Here is an 11,616-nt window from a genome sequence, read left to right as displayed (position 1 = left end):
GAGCCTTCGCTGCTGCTCTGCCTCTTTGCCAGGCACGCAGCATATAAAGCCCGCCCCCCCCCCCGGCCTCCGGGAAGCCCAGCGCAGGGCATGGGACCAGGAGGAGCCGGGCGGGGTGGGGACTTGCCGGGGTTGTTGCAGCTTGTTCCGACCGCACTTTGCCTCCAAGCTATTTTGACGCAGAAAGGCAGGGAGGGGGAGAGCGGGAGAGACGCCGCGGCGGCGCTGCCTGTCCGGCGGGGGCAATGCAGCGGCGCGCAGCAGTCCCGGGAGGCACCAAGGCGCGATCCGGAAGGGGCGCCGATCGGATGGGCAGCGCGGCGCTGCGGACGGCGGAATTTGGTGTCCCCCCGCTGGTGGAGGGAGGGGCGCTGTTAGATGTAAGGAGAGGATCCGTCTTCAGGGAGTATTTGGTATCTGGAGCTGGCATTAGGGCTGCTTTTAAGGACTTCAAAAATATATATATAAAGTTGAGCGGCAATTCTTCACTCCATAATAATGAGCAATAGTACTCGGCACTGTTGTTGTTATCTGGCAGCTGTAATCACTGCGCTTAATGGATACTTTAATTTAAAAACTGCCTAAAGTCTTCCCAAAAGATCACAATAATGGCAGCCTTCTACTCCGTGAGATTTGTTTATACAGGCAAGCGATTTCAGGAAGTGGTCCTGTGCTCCGTGTTTTCCAGCCTTTCAGGTTTCTTTCAAGTTATCAGGTTTCACTCTAGAATCCAGGGGAAACCACCTTTGCTACTGCAATACACTGTAAATACTAGGGCTGCCTTTGAAAAATGTTTGGGAACTCTGGCTAGGGCAGCTGTGATGTTGTCAGGGCCTGTTATGAGGAACAAGTTACTCTAATCTACATTGATCTACATTGGCTCCCAGTTTGTTCTGAACCCAATGCAAAGTGCTGGTTATCACCTTTATAGCTTGGCTAAGGATGTTTAAAGGACCACCTACTGAGATCCGTGGGGAGGTTATGTTCCCTGTACTACTCAGGGCCAGCATCAAGCATAGGCATGGTCAGACATCTGTCAAGGGCCCACATTCCAGCAGCCCCCCGCCCCAGGAGCCCCCTGGAGTTGTTCTTTCTCTTTACCATTGCAACCTGCTTATTGGCCCAGACAATGAAGGTGGTGAGAAAGAGGAGCAGTAGATGCCACTTTCTCCTTGCTCACTGGCAAACAGCCTTATAAGGCAGGCCAGTATTAGCACCAGCCCTATCATTAGGCAGAGTGAGGCAGCTGCATAACTAGTAAAAAGCTAGTCACAACTACATATTTTAAAATGTAGCAACCTGCTTAACACAACCTCATAAACATTAGCTAATATGTCTTGGTTAATATGTTCCCAGCAAATCCCTTTTATAAAGTGCCACTCACCTCTCAGCAGAAGTTAAAGCATTGCTCCCGTTATTTAGCCATAATTGCCACGTTCCAATTCCCACAGTGAAGGCCTAGCTTGGCCAAGATGAGGAAGTGGGTCACAGGCTTCCATGCCATTTGGTCCCTCAAGTTTCACAGCAGGCTATTTGTCTCCTTGCCTGGCTTTACTGCTGAAAAAAGGAGACAGATTTGCTGTATAGCTGGAAAGAAAGCCTCTATTCCTACACTAGGCTGAGCCATGGTTTTGTTTCAGTGTATCAACATAATGGCAATATTGGGATGGAACAGAGACAAGATAGCAGCAGCAGGGAAGAAAAGCCCTTTCTCTGTTTTGGTAGTGTGGCTGAATCTTCTTCTTGACTACATCTGCTATCTGAGCATCCAGGAGTAAAGCCAGGTCAAGGAGCACTCCTAGACTGCAACCCTTGTCCTTCAAGCAGAGTGCAATGCCATCCATAACAGTCTGTACACCTAATCCCGTATTAGCTTTCCTACTGACAAACAGCACCTCTGTCTTGTCTGGATTAAGTCTCGGTTTATTTTCCCACATCTAGTCCCTCACTGGCTCAGATCCACAGCCTCCCCGGCATTAGATAAGAAGGAAAGATAGGGCTGGGTGTCACTAGTCACAGACATGTTGCTGCCTGAGACCAAAGACAAGATGGTTCCTCCTCCCATTCCATCTTCAGAAGCTGGCCAGACTGGCAGCTGAATTTTGCTTCAACATGGCTGATGGCCCAGCATTTCCTGCTGCACCTGAAGGCAGCAGGCTGCTTCAGGGGATGCAGGGCAGCTCACATGATGCACATAGCTCTGTCTTCCCATATCTCCCCTTCCCCTAGCAACTGCTACCTGAGACAGTCCCCTCACTCCATCTAAAGGTAGGGCTGGCCCTGAGTCCCCCCCATGCCTTCTGGGACCTGCCCTCCAGGTAGGACTGGAACCAGTACAGAACCCCAGGCAGCCCATGCGGATACCATGCTTGGTACAGAAGGTTGCTGATGTTCATCAGAAACTACAGGTATACACTCCCTGCACCCTACCTCCAGTTTCCAGCATAGGACATTCACCAGAGCAACTAAGGGTGCTTCCAGATAAAGGGCTCCTAGGGCTGCCAGCCAAAAGGCATTATGCAGCGATTCTGTATTTTCCTCCATAATTGATTTTTTTTTTCTAGTAAGAAAAAAAATATGGAAGAAGTGATGGGAAAACACGAGAGGGTCACAAAGTAAAGAGATCACCTTGACCCCATGTAAAATTCTGTGAATGAGGCAGGGCGACTGTACAATAAAAGCCTCATCTGGAAGTACCCCAAGGCTGTCACAGTTCCAAAACCAGGCTAGAACCTATATCGAAAGGTTTAAAAAATGAGTCCCATCCAAGAATATCTAGAGTTGAGCTGCCGCAATGTGCGTGTGCACCTTGCTCACAAATGGCAAATTTGAGACCATTAATTAGCCAGGCTTGTGGGCTCTCTCTCCCTCTTTCTCTAAGCAGTGGTCTCATAACTTCTTCCTTCAATACAGATGGCACAGACCCCTCTCTTAAGGAGGCACTCATCCTCCACCACCCAACTGGACAGTTCCCCTTCGGCCAGGATCACAGTCAGCCACAAATCTCCAGGCGGCTTGTTCACATCCTTAGACAAAAATAGCTAAAAATCTATCTATCCAAACTGGACAAGCAGATACCGAGAGCATCCATAGAAATGAATCCATAGAAAATGCTCTTAACAGGGAGTGAAAATCAGAGCAGATATGAATGACTTTGTTGACAAAGTATCTCACAAACTGATCACAGTAGCAGCCTACCGTGTGCTCCTCTTCCCCATCCAGGCAGTTCACTGGGCCCAGTCTCCTTAGCTTGATGAGTAGAGCTGCAACACGTGCCTTTGGTCCATTCTGTGGAATAGGTAGGGATGGACAAATCTGCCAATTTCAGTTTCCCATTTTTCGAAGCTTTTGTTTGGTTCAGCTTGTTTCCACATCAGTTTGAGATTTTTTTTTTAAAGAATTTTGCTTGAAAATTCATACACATTTTTTTATGCAGTTTAGCTTAACGTATACTTTTTTGGAGCAATTTTCCCTAACATAATGCATTTTAAACTTGTTTATTTTAAACTTATTTATGCTAATATATGTATTTTGTGTTCATGTTCCCCTAAATGTATGTATTTTAAAACACATTTCTTGACTGGAGAACTCCATTGCGAAATTTCGAAAAGTGCAAATTTGGAAGGATAGCTGGATTTCGATTCATGTATAGGTTTGAAAGTGCAACGTTCCGTGCGTCCATATTAAAATGCAAACTAAACAAATGTTTCTCCCCCATCTTTAGAAAGAGGTGTGTTCTTGTGATCCTCAGGACACTGCAGTGTTGTCTGACAATGTAGCCCTCTACATCAAATGCTGAGGGGACTGCATATGATAATCTACAGATGGGCCTACACAGGTGGTCTCAGGTAGGCTTGGCTTTGCAATACCTTGAAAGATGCTCATCTGTCTTTAATAGAGGCACAACAGGAGACGTTCAACAGTTGTCTGGTTACTGCAGTGCAACTGATCATATCCCTTCTGGGCAGATGTTAATGGCAAGGGAGTCTCCTTTGTGTCAAAAGGCTCAGAGAGTAGAATACATGCAACACTGGTAGTAACCCATCTCTGTGCTTCTCCGCAGTTCTCAGTAGAAGGAATAAAACTAAGCTATACTCGCATCATGGGGGGGAAATCCTGATGCATGCTAGGACAAAATGGCCTTGTAAAGCAGAAAATGTACATTGTTGTTCAGTCGTTCAGTCGTGTCCGACTCTTCGTGACCCCATGGACCATAGCACGCCAGGCCTTCCTGTCCTGCGCTCTCTCCCGGAGCATGCTCAAGTTCATATTCATTGCATCCGTGATGCTATCTAGCCATCTCATCCTCTGCCGTCCCCTTCTCCTTTTGCCTTCAGTCTTTCCCAGCATCAAGGTCTTTTCCAGGGAGTTTTCTCTTCGCATTAGGTGGCCAAAATATTGGAGCTTCAGCTTCATTATCTGTCCTTCCAATGAGCACTCAGGGTTGATTTCCTTTAGGATGGACTGATTTGAACTCCTTGCAGTCCAGGGGACTCGTAAGAGTCTTCTCCAGCACCACAGTTCGAAAGCATCAATTCTTCGGCGCTCAGCCTTCCTTATAGTCCAGCTCTCACAGCCATACATTACTACTGGGAAAACCATAGCTTTGATTAGATGGACCTTTGTCGGCAAGGTGATGTCTCTGCTTCTTACTATGCTGTCTAGGTTGGCCATAGCTTTCCTCCCAAGGAGCAAGCATCTTTTAATTTCATGGCTACAGTCACCGTCTGCGGTGATCTTGGAGCCCAAGAAAGTAAAATCTGTCACTGCTTCCATTTCTTCCCCTTCTATATGCCAGGAAGTGATGGGGCCAGATGCCATGATCTTCGTTTTTTTAATGTTGAGTTTCAAACCAGCTTTTGCACTCTCCTCTTTCACCCTCAACAAGAGGCTCTTGAGATCCTCTTCGCCTTCTGCCATTAGGATAGTATCATCTGCATATCGGAGGTTGTTGATAATTCTCCCAGCAATCTTAATTCCGACCTCTGATTCATCCAACCCGGCATTTCTCATGATGTACTCTGCATATAAGTTAAATAAGCAGGGTGACAATATGCAGCCTTGTCGTACTCCTTTCCCAATTTTGAACCAATCGGTTGTTCCATGTCTGGTTCTTACTGTTGCTTCTTGACCCTTGTACAGGTTTCTCAGGAGACAGGTAAGGTGGTCTGGTACTCCCATCACTTTCAGAATTTGCCACAGTTTGTTGTGATCCACACAATCAAAGGCTTTAGCGTAGTCAATGAAGCAGAAATAGACGTTTTTCTGGAATTCTCTTGCTTTCTCCATGATGCAGCGAATGTTGGCGATTTGATCTCTAGTTCCTCTGCCTCTTCGAAACCCAGCTTGTACTTCCGGTAGTTCTCAGTTCGCATACTGCTGAAGCCTAGCTTGTAGGATTTTGAGCATCACCTTGCTGGCATGTGAAATGAGCGCAATTGTGCGGTAGTTTGAACACTCTTTGGCGTTGCCCTTCTTTGGAACTGGAATGTAAACTGACCTTTTCCAGTCTTGTGGCCACTGTTGAGTGTTCCAGATTTGTTGACATATTGAATGCAGCACTTTAACAGCATCATCTTTTAGGATTTTAAATAGCTCGGATGGAATACTGTCATCTCCGCTAGCTTTGTTGTTACTAATGCTTCCTAAGGCCCATTTGACTTCACTCTCTAGGATGTCCGGCTCAAGTTCAGTGACCGCACTATCATGGCTATCAGGGACATTCAGATCTTTCCTGTATAGTTCTTCTGTGTATTCTTGCCACCTCTTCTTAATCTCATCTGCTTCTGTTAGGTCCCTGCCTTCTTTGTCCTTTATCATGCCCGTCTTTGCACAAAACGTTCCCTTGAGATCTCCGATGTTCTTGAAGAGATCTCTAGTCTTTCCCATTCTGTTGTTTTCCTCGATTTCTTTGCATTGTTCATTTAAGAAGTCCTTCTTGTCTCTCCTTGCTATTCTCTGGAACTCTGCATTCAGTTGGATATATCTTCCCCTTTCTCCCTTGCTTTTCGCTTCCCTTCTTTCGTGAGCTACTTGTAAAGCCTCATCAGACAGCCACTTGGCTTTCTTGCATTTCTTTTTCTTTGGGATGGATTTCGTTGCTGCCTCCTGAACAATGTTACGGATCTCCGTCCATAGTTCCTCAGGCACTCTGTCTATCAGGTCTAATCCCTGAAATCTATTCCTCACCTCCACTGTATATTCATCAGGGATATGATTTAGGTCATACCTGAACGGTTTAGTGGTTTTCCCGACGTTCTTCAATTTAAGCCGAAATTTTGCAAGAAGCAGCTCATGATCTGAGCCACAGTCAGCTCCAGGTCTTGTTTTTACTGACTGTATGGAGCTTCTCCATCTTTGGCTGCAAAGGACATAATCAATCTGATTTCGATATTGACCATCTGGTGATGTCCATGTGTAGAGTCGCCTCTTGTGCTGTTGGAAAAGAGTGTTTGCTATGATCAGCATGTTCTCTTGGCAAAACTCTATTAGCTTTTGTCCTGCTTCATTTTGTACACCAAGGCCATGCCTGCCTGTTATCCCGGTGATTTCTTGACTTCCTACTTTAGCATTCCAATCCCCTATGATGAAGAGGACATCTTTTTTTGGTGTTAGTTCTAGAAGGTGTTGTAGGTCTTCATAGAACCGATCAACCTCAGCTTCTTCGGCCTCAGTGGTTGGGGCATAGACTTGAATTACTGTGATGTTGAATGGTTTGCCTTGGATTCGTACTGAGATCATTCTATCATTTTTAAGATTGTACCCCAGTACTGCTTTTCCCACCCTTTTGTTGACTATGAGTGCTACTCCATTTCTTCTAAGGGATTCTTGGCCACAATAGTAGATATGATGGTCACCTGAATTAAATTCGCCCATGCCTGTCCATTTGAGTTCGCTGATTCCCAAGATGTCGATGTTCAATCTTGCCATCTCATGTTTGACCACCTCCAGCTTACCTTGATTCATTGATCTGACATTCCAGGTTCCTAAACAATATTGTTCTTTACAGCATTGGATTTTCTTTTCACCACCAGACACATCCACAGCTGAGTGTCCTTTCGGGTTTGGCCCAGCCGCTTCACTCTTTCTGGCGCTACTTGGAAATACCCTCTGCTCTTCCCCAGTAGCATATTGGACACCTTCCGACCTGAGGGGCTCATCTTCCGGCGTCATCTCTTTTAGCCTTGTGATACGTTCCATGGGGTTTTCTTGGCAAGAATACTGGAGTGGGTTGCCATTTCCTTCTCCAGTGGACCACATTTTGTCAGAACTCTCTGCCATGACCTGTCCGTCTTGGGTGGCCCTGCACGGCATAGCTTATGGCTTCACTGAGTCACGCAAGCCCCTTCGCCACAACAAGGCAGTGATCCATGAAGGGGAAAATGTACATTATATCATTACAAATTAAAGTTTGAATTCTGTTGTAAGTTTACAGTGTTTAAATAATCACAGGGTAATAACAGAGAAGACTGTTTCTCAAGTAGGAGGGTTGAGAGACCAATCTACTTTTGTTTGTCACTCCTTATATGGAGCAAAACAACTCCAGCTAACTTTAACATAGTCATGTTTCCTGCTATAAGCTTGCACCTGTTTAACCCAAAACCGAGACTATGGGGGAGGTGTCTCAGAGGACAGGGAGTTACATTCCCTCCTTTCTCATACATCCTGGCTCCCTCTTCCCCCTAAAGTGTGCAATGCAGGGCCAGGCTTATATTGCTGTTACCTTGTCTCTGCTCTGTAAATTACAGGCCTTCCTCATTCTCCTTCCACCTGCCTCAGCCCTTTGCAGATTCTGGACCATGGCAGACTACAGGCCTTCTGCTCTCGCCCCTACCCCCTGCTCTCAGAGGAGGTGGGCTGGCAGTACAAAGATGGTGTAAGAGAGGGAAGAAATATGCAGAGAACTGGTGTGATGTAGCTGACAGAGTGCTTCACCTGGACTGGGTAGGGCTCAGAGCTCAAATCCCTATGCAGCCATGAAACTTAGTGGATGGCCTTAGACCGAACAGCAACCATCACTCAGCCTAACTCAACTCACACGGTTCTTGTGAGGATACAACATGATATGCCCCATATATGCTGTGTTGGGTTCCTCGGAGGAAGGGCAGAATACAAATGGAAAAATAACCTTTGAACCTTAATTGTGATAGAAAGGTAGGGGTATATAGCTTAATAAATATAATACATAAAATGGTTTAGGAACTGCATACTTTAAAGATACCTCATGCTCTCTACTAGCAGAGCGCACTGCAGACAAGATTTCATACAAACCCCACTTTGATGCTTCAGAAAGTGGGCTGATTCAATCAAGGCAGCTTCAGGCATGATCTGCTTCACCGGTCCAAAGCAGAGCCTCACTTTAGAAAATTCAAGGCTTCATATGTATCATTAATTTGCATGGGGAATGAACAAATAGCTCTACCCTTTCCTTTTCCCTTGACAGAATTGGATGAAATTTGCAGGCAAAATAGTCCCTTCTGAATGGATGAGGTCCACAAAATGTCAGGCAAATAGGTGCAGGGTTTTTTTGTGTGCAAGTAGCCTTGAAGACCTGAGATTTTTTAAAAACGGGATGCATATAACTCTTTCATTTCTTAACAGAATTTGATTAAATTTGCAGCCACAGTAGCTACTTCTGAGGAGTATAAAACCTGCCAAATGTCAGACAGATAGGTGCAGGCAGGTTATGCAAGGGCAGCCTTTACAGTTGGGGGGATAGAATGGCATTCACTCCCTCCCCCCACTTCATTTTCTGGGCAATTCATATGAACATGGCGTGCATCCTGGAGGTGCTCATAGGTAAGTAACTTGGATTTTTTCAGATAGATAGCTGCAGAGGATAAGGAGTTACAATGACTGAAAAACAGTTTGAGGCTTTGTTTTTGTTCTCTGCTTAACAGACACCAACTGATGAATTGTTCTTTCGATGTCACTCCTGAAAGCACTGTGCATGGAAGTAAGAAGGGGAGCCCTAGTAAAATTATTCCCTGGTTGGAAGCAAGAGCTGTCCATCATAACATTTCACCCCCTTCGCTTCCCTGTTTCTGCCTTTTTCCTTTTATGGAGAGCTTGGAGGGGAAATGTAACTATTTTTGAGAATCAGACTCTTATCTGCATCTTCCAAATCTCTGAGACAGACCTGAGAGTTTGGGTGCAGCCCAATATGCTTTGAGCCACTTGGGGAAAGCCCTGGTAGAACATTGATCTGGCCCACCATGACAATGGCTGTGCTTTCAGACTAGAGTAAAAGACCAAGCCCGGATCAACATGGCAACGAATGCGAAGCGCTGTCATGTTGAACATGGATTTTCATGTCCATCAGGAGCACATGAAGCAAAAAATGCGGAGTAAACACAACCTTAAAACCCGCTTTTCACAGGTCAAACTGCACTTTAATCCACCTTACTTTGTGGCTGAATGGGCGGAGTCCTGCCAGTAGAAGTGAATGCCCTCAATCCCACAGACGCTGCTCAGCCAGTGAGAGAGGCTTGCTCCCCCGCCCCCGCTGCACTGCTCAGGGAAGGTTAATGGAAGAGATGAGTCAGCTGTCAACTCAATGTCAGAGAGTTTACCCTACACTTCTCCCCCTCGCATCCACTGACTGTGAACCAGCAATATTGAAGCCCAGGGACAGACTGAGAGGCGGGCAGATAGGAGGCGCGTAGGTCCTGCATGGAGGGAAAGGGCTGGAGTTGCCTTCCCTTGCTAGCGCTTTGGAGTCAGCAGCAGGGGCTGCTGCTGCTGCCTTCACTTCCCTGCCTGGAACTAAGCCTCCTCCTCCTCCCCACAACCACGCAGGAAAATCACACACACTGGGGACTATTCTGAAGGGGAGACATGAATGAATCAGAGGCTGCTATTTGTGAATGGAGAAAGCAAACTGCTGCATTACTCTGAAGGGGCGAACCAGCAAGATTCCATGATTGGCGAGGCTTGTTCCCAGCCTTGTCCCTGCTCCCTTGCTGTACTGGCCGCCCTGTCTCCTTCCCGTCTGGGTATTTCGTACTTGTAGGTATATCGCATGACTGCAAAGTTCCAGATGTATCGCCACTGCGAAATAGTGGCTGGCTGCCCTTTCTCCTCCCTCCTCTGTGTATTCTTTATTGTGCACTACATATAAACTGGCTACTCCACTATTGTGAATGAAACAGGGTTACTGATATTATGAATGGGAAAAGGCTACTTATTGTGAAAGCAGCCCTACTGCAAATGGGGGAAAGGAGGGAATGGGGTGGGGAGCGGCCCTACCTCTTGCCCATCTCACTGCCAGGTCACAGCCCTGTCACAGAGGCATGCCCAGGATTTAATGAGGAGGGACAGGGCATGCTGCAGAGGAACCACCTAGGAGCCTCTTTAAGTAAAATATGGAGGAAAAGGACTTTCAGAAAATGCAGTTTTTCAAGAGCGATGCAGCTGGTTGGCTGCGGATTGGCCATGCCATCATGTGTCCCTAACTACTTTAAACCACAGCAGCATTGGAGAAAACCTCCCATGTAGATGGGCCCCAAGGGTTGTATCCAGCCCCGGCTGTCCATCAGCAGAATGCATTCTTCTGGTAGAACAGAATTCCTCTCCACCCTGCAGCTCCCTGTGTGCCCCCCAAATGTGCTCCAGAGGGTTGGGGGATCCTCCAGGGAAGATTTGGGGTGTGTGCATGCAGGAGGCTGCAGGGGAGGAGAGCAAGAAAATCTTGCACAGTGTCAGAGCTGTGTTTTCAAGACCCACAAACATCTTCTGTTTGCTTTAATGTTCTCATTACCTGCATTGTTTAGTCAAAGGCAAAGAGGTTCTTTTAGGATTCAGAAGTAATGATCACACAAGTGAATAAGAGTCAAATATTTATTTAACTAGCAGGCAGAATATTACAACTAAACATAGGATGTTATAAATCGAAGCTAAGCAAGACGCTGTACTCCTCTGTTCTGCTGTCAGGAGCCCCAGATAAATGACAATGGAGAAACTCCTTTCGGCCAATGTGCAGCACCTCTGTGTGATCCCGGTCTGCACTGAAGCTCAAACTGAGTGACCCTCTGGAGGGACTTATCTACCCAAAGTCTCCCGTGGCTACCTGCAGTCTCGCACAGCTCCTTGATCAATCACACCTGCTGTGATGGTCTCATGATGTCTAGGTGTTTTTTCCATCTTAAGTTAAATTAGCAGGTGGACTGCAGCCAAAGAGGCCCTCCCTGCCTCCCAAGGCCATACCATCCTAATTGGTTAGAAAAACAAGGAGTCAGGCCAAGCAGCTAGATGGCTCTTAAAGAGGCCTGAGATACCTGGTTTTTAAGGTCTCACAGGAGGTTTGCTCAGGCATAAAATAAGCAGTTGTAGCATGTCACACTATCTCCATGATATACAAAGGTCTTCCGGGCATTTCCTCTACTGCATACATGTGTATGGCTGCTCCTTTAAGTGCTATCTCGTTAGAAGTGTATCCTGTGCCAGCAACACAAGTCAGGTCATCATAGGGAACTAGTTGTCCTGGATGTAATTCTGTCTTTGTTATTCCTGGTCAGAGATGGTGAACATGTGGGCATCCAGAAGTTGTTGGACTGCAACCCCTATCAACCCTCATCATTGGCTGTGCTGGGTAAGGTTGATGGGAGTTGCAGTCCA

At 46.5% G+C, this 11,616-nt stretch overlaps 1 long non-coding RNA gene across 1 annotated transcript; it reads left to right on the top strand.

Annotated features, from left to right (window-relative positions):
* The first annotated feature begins 80 nt into the window (after window positions 1–80).
* On the top strand, window positions 81–10,145 carry LOC146358925 (uncharacterized). Its single transcript, XR_014786219.1, has 3 exons — window positions 81–380; window positions 3,725–3,848; window positions 7,035–10,145. It is a non-coding gene; the product is annotated as an uncharacterized LOC146358925 (long non-coding RNA).
* Window positions 10,146–11,616: the final 1,471 nt, after the last annotated feature.

The sequence above is a fragment of the Heloderma suspectum genome, chromosome 1 (assembly GCF_057233095.1).
Source record: "Heloderma suspectum isolate Gila_16-S chromosome 1, 16-S_ref, whole genome shotgun sequence".
NCBI lineage: Eukaryota > Metazoa > Chordata > Lepidosauria > Squamata > Helodermatidae > Heloderma > Heloderma suspectum.
The sequence above is the reverse complement of the archived record's forward strand: the minus strand, read 5'-3'. Positions and strand labels throughout refer to the sequence as shown.